The sequence below is a fragment of the Dipteris shenzhenensis genome, chromosome 17 (assembly GCF_047967505.1).
Source record: "Dipteris shenzhenensis isolate YYH24624 ecotype China chromosome 17, Dip_SZ_1.0, whole genome shotgun sequence".
Classification (NCBI taxonomy): domain Eukaryota; kingdom Viridiplantae; phylum Streptophyta; class Polypodiopsida; order Gleicheniales; family Dipteridaceae; genus Dipteris; species Dipteris shenzhenensis.
In genome coordinates, this window is record NC_141612.1 from 5,729,529 (window position 1) to 5,734,952 (window position 5,424).

The 5,424-nt window shown below is 42.7% G+C and overlaps 1 long non-coding RNA gene across 1 annotated transcript; it reads left to right on the forward strand.

The window, feature by feature from the left end:
• Window positions 1-2,845: 2,845 nt before the first annotated feature.
• LOC147891579 (uncharacterized) lies at window positions 2,846-4,153 on the forward strand. The gene is made up of 3 exons (XR_015542505.1): window positions 2,846-3,412; window positions 3,881-3,936; window positions 4,038-4,153. It is a non-coding gene; the product is annotated as an uncharacterized LOC147891579 (long non-coding RNA).
• The last annotated feature ends 1,271 nt before the right edge of the window (window positions 4,154-5,424 follow it).

Genomic DNA, 5,424 nt, shown 5'->3' on the forward strand with positions numbered 1-5,424 from the left:
TAATTTTAATGTCTACACAAAGTATCATAGCCATCTGATGTCATTTGCATGGCTTGGAATGGATATTTCCTAGTTTTTCACCATGCATCATGCACGAGTGTTGAAAAACATGCATTGATGTGCTTCTAGTAGCCATGAAAATGGTATTTTATGGACATGAAACTTTGTAAAAGCCTTAAAATAGGTGATTTCATGGCCTATGCAAGTATCATGACCATCTCATGTCATTTTCATGGCTTGGAATGGATATTTCCTTGTTTTTCACCATGCATCATGCATGAGCATTGAAAAACATGCATTGGTGTGCTTCTAACCACAAAAATGGTATTTTCTGAGAGTGATACTTTGCACAACCCTTAAACAAGGCAATTTCAATGCCTATGCAAAGTGTCATGCCCATCTAATGTCAATTACATGGCTTGGAATGAATATTTGCTAGTTGTTCACCATGCATCATGCATGAGTATTGAAATACACGCATCCGTGTGCTTCTAGCCATGAAAAAAAAAAAAAAAGGACCCCTGCAAATTTGGAGCTGATCCGATGGTGGGATATACGGATGCAGATGTCCATTGTGCATTTTTCCTTCACATACATAGCATCCACATGCAAATATGGGCATTCTAATTCCCTAGTGTCACATCCGACATCCAATGCACCTTAGACTTTGCAAGGACATTAAAACAACTTGTTTTAAGACCCTTGCAAAGTTTGGTGCTGATATGATGGTGTGATGTCGGTGTCCGTTGCGCTTGTTTCCTTCATATACATAGCATCCACATGCGAATATGAGCATTCTTGCTCCCTGGTGGCACATCCGGCATCCAATGCATCTTACACTTTGCAAGGACATTAAAACAACTTGTTTTAAGGACCTTTCAAAATTTGGTGCTAATTCGATGGTGGAATATACGGATGTCGGTGTCCTTGCACATTTTTCCTTCATATCGCGTAGCATCCACATGCAAATATGTGCATTCTTGTTCCACGGTGTCACATACGGCATCTGATCCACCTGATACTTTGGAAGGACATTAAAACTAATTTTTTCAAGACCCTTGCAAAGTTTGGTGCTGATCTGATGGTGGGATATATGGATGCGGATGTCCATTGTGCATTTTTCCTTCACACATACATAGCATCCACATGCAAATATGGGCTTTCTTCTTCCCCGGTGTCACATCCGGCATCCAATGCACCTTAAACTTGCAAGGAAATTAAAACAACTTGTTTTAAGACCCTTGCAAAGTTTGGTGTTGATCCGACGGTGTGGTATATGGATCTCGGTGTCCGTTGCACATTTTTGCTTCATATCGAGTAGCATCCACGTGCGAGATGAATATTTTATCTGTGCAACACATTATTATAACAAAGCCTCTAGAATTGATTAGGATGAGCCAACTACATGGGTTGGAAAAGGTATCATTGTTTTTTTGGAGGGCATTTGACAATGTCTGATAGTATACCAAAGAGGCTTATTTTACATATACGAGTAGTCTGACCCGTCTACAACGACGTGGGTCCCATTTTCATGATGTTGCAAGCATGCAATCCAACCCTTTGCGATGGCAATGCTTGTATTCTACCAAACATGTCCTCCTGCTTACGTAATGTCTCCTACCAAAGCTCCATCCCTCCTACAGGAGCTTGATACCTTCGCTCTCACCCAACTCCTCTATACAATGTGACTATTTCTATAGCTATGGAGTGGGAAACACAACGGGTTTCCTTCACTATGACACTCTTTGTTTGAGCCTGCAAAATAGAATACAAAGAGCATAGTACATACCACAATTTTTATACATGTGCTTGGTCAAAAATCCAGTTGGATTTGTATGTTTTGGGCGTGGAGGTGCCTTCTTGTTGTCAGAACTGCAAAACAAATTTGCATACTGCTTTGCTAGTCATGTTTTTTACAATACCAACACCAATGGTGGTGAAACAACTATTCCTAAAGGCTCTATGGCGTGAGATATACCCCTCTCATAAAGCAATCATGATCAACAACGCACCTTCGACTATGTCGATTTAGATTCTGCACTTCAACTCTTCCATATGTTTTACCCTTGTAGCCTGCAACTAAGAGCAAGCCTTTGGACTTCTTGTTGGGCTTAATGTGTCCCTTCATGTAAATTAGGCGACGTTTATTCAATTGCTAGATGGTCGCATCGCTGCACCAAAAAATACCAGAGAAAAACCTTTTGCTATACAGCTGTTGTAATCTAAGATCTTCCACTATAGGTGCGAGAATTGTCAAATAAGCAGCAAAGATCTCTTCCAATGGTTGCCTCTCGATGATCGTTGCATGAGACTTGGTATTGGGCTTTGCAATTTCCTTGAAGTGCCACTTTTGAGCCTCTAAATCGAAAGAATTGATGGACCTTCCATACTCCTTGGCTTCATCATTCTGCAACTGTTGGAGCGGTACCTTGCATCGACTTCAACACGTTTACGCGTTGTTTGCAAACTGACCTTGCAACTGATTCTTTGTGCAAGACTTTCCAGGTTCTTAATATTCTCTTGGGTTTGTTGGATCCAAAATGAACCATTGGGGAGCCAAGATGGAACTACTTTCCCCTGTATTCCAAGAAGCAGCGGGTTCAATCTTTCGTATCAATAGTTCTCCCCAGGGCTTCGCCCCCCATGGTGGTTCCTTGCTCGCTGTCTGCACTCAAGACCACCGCGTTTTAGTGGAGGTCGTCGACCTGTCCGAGATCCTGTACAATTACTTCTGCCAAACCACGTTCACAGCATTTGATTAAGCGATGTCAGGCACAGAAGAAGCATCACTCCAGGATCGTGGAGTTGCATTTCATGGTGCCTAAATTTCTAAGGGTAAGCGGAGCTCTCTATCTTCGAAGGAGACTCAGCACAGGAAGGCACAGATAAGGGAAGAGTCGCTTGCATTATTGGATTCTAGAAATCCTATCTCTTCGGTCTCTTCCAGCCTGCTTAATGAAAGGGGAGAACCAAAGTCCACAGAAATAATCAGTACATCAGCATTATAGGCACATTGAATCATTTGATGACTGTCGAATAACAAAAGCTTGCGCCTAGGCTGTAGGCTCAAAATGTAGGTGGTGGCAGGGGAAGACAGTTGGGATGGAAGCCCGCTCGCATTCAATGGTCCATATTTTTTGTTTTAATCCAACAATGGAAGACTCTCGAATCATCCTAAGCTAAGAGAAGGACACGTGGCTAGCTAATTGATGGACAGCTCAATCCTTAAAATAAGGAATATAAGAAGATGTGTTTTTGGATCATGCATAATGTTGGTTTTGTTTATCTGCTTTTGTAGGCCAGCTTCTACTGGCAAAAGGCCAGACTTCTGAGGTTTTTAAGATTGTACTGGATGGACGGCCAGACAACATCCCTGCAATCTTAGGCCAGGTGTGATTAGCCGTGGATGTTGGTAATACCTTATAAGCTACATCAATAGCTTTTCTTATGTTATAATCTTGCCATGTTTTGAGTTACTAGACACAGAAGTTGCAGTCAGAATTCCTTTTGTAATTTCAAGAATGCTTAAAGTGTAGGAGATGCTGTTTCAAACCCAATCTGCTGAATTTCTCGAGTCACCAGTCTATTGGATCTTTTTGTTGCTTGTTTCTTTGGGTGAAACAATGTTTCAATGAATTACGATGAATTAAGGAAAGAATAAGAATGAATGATTGTATCGTGCCCCAGAATGAAGAGATCTATCAACTTAATCGCAAAAAGGTGGATGGCAATCACCGTGAGGCTTTTTTTTTGAGACAGTGAACATGTTTGAGTCATTAAATTCTCTTTGCCTTGTTTTTGCTGGATGCGGCTGTCATTTTAGACACCAAGTTGTATGCAGGTGTCATTCCTGTGTTTTCATTCAATACACTTGCAACAGGCATATGTGTTGAGTTCAATCGTGGGCGCTTTCAAGACTCTTTGGAACTATACAAGGTTTTGTATTCTGCTGCCAGTTGTATACTGGGGAACTGTTTCTTTTTTTAGTGGTCTGGTTCTCCAACTTAAAGAGAACACATTTTGAATTGTTTCCACAGAAAGCATTGCGGGTTCACCCACATTGCCCAGCTGCTGTAAGGCTTGGATTAGGTTTCTGTCACTATAGATTAGGACAGACAAGAAAATATCGTTAGGCCTTTGAGCGAGTTCTGCAGGTTTGCTCTCCTTATATTTCTTTTTGTGGTTGAAAGAAAAGCGATGTGTAAGTAGCCCTCATCAGAAACCTTTAATCTTGTCTTTCATTGATTAATACAATGTGCATATTGTATGCTTGCTCTAAGCAGCCCACTAAAGCTCCTAGAGCACGCAGGCTGACAGTAGATCGAAGGCACCAAGAGGAGGTAGAAAGCTCTGAAGGTGCCAAGGGTCCACATCTAGGTAGTATTGTGCATTGTTCAAGAACTCTGTCTGTATCTATCGCTATATACACTAGTGTGCACAAATGAAGCACTGTGCGATTCTTGGCCTACTTTCTATGTGTTCTTCCCCTGCGGGAATGTTGGATATATAGCAAGCAACCTCCGTCTCTATTTTCTAACATGGTATAGGTGAGAATTTTTGAAAGGAGATCTGAGTTCAGTCTTGTTGAAATTGAAGCCAACTCCCATGTCTAAAGGACAGGTACCTTTGCGAGGTGGAAGCTAATCAAGATTTAAACAAGTGTGCCTCAGTTTGTATCAGCTGCATTTATGTTGAGTCTATTCCAAAGAACTTCAGTAATGGTAACACATGCGTCGATTGGAGGGGTGGGCAAATTAGATGGGGATAAATAGTTTATTTGGAAGGTGAAGCTGCGAAGCCACCTGGTGGCAAGGAAGTTGTGGAAGCTAATGATAGGGAAGAATCTGAAACCTGAAGATGTAGTGGATGTGGATCTATATGAGGTGGAAGGACTTCCTGAAGGATCTGTATTGAAACGAACAAAACTACGGGGATCATCAATCTTTAGAATCAACTGTTTACCACGAGGATGGAGGAGGAAGATACCATGCGAGACTACCTCATGAAAGTGAAGGTGCCGAGAGTGTTGGGATTATTATGTGAGCTCCCCACCTATGACCCTCCAATGAGGAAGAAATTTGGGGGGGGGTAACCAACAGCACCTGTTGGGACAGAGAAATGCCACGTGGGCAGCAAGGAAAGGTGCTACAGGGGTAGCAGGGCTGCTAGTAGAGGTGTGCTCGCTGCCATGTGAGCAGCAAGTATCTTTGCAGGGAAGGGCTGCCTAGAAGGGCCTGAAAGGGCAGGTCACATGGGCTGTAAGGGCGGCCCTGGCACTGGCCAATAGATCTGGGACAGTACAACAGCAGGTCAGAGCAGTGCAATAGCAGGCCGGAGTTGTACTAGACCAGGTCGGGTCAACAGGTCGGCAGTCTGGTGTTGGGATGTTTTGGGGTCATCCAGCCCCTATATAAAGAACCCCAG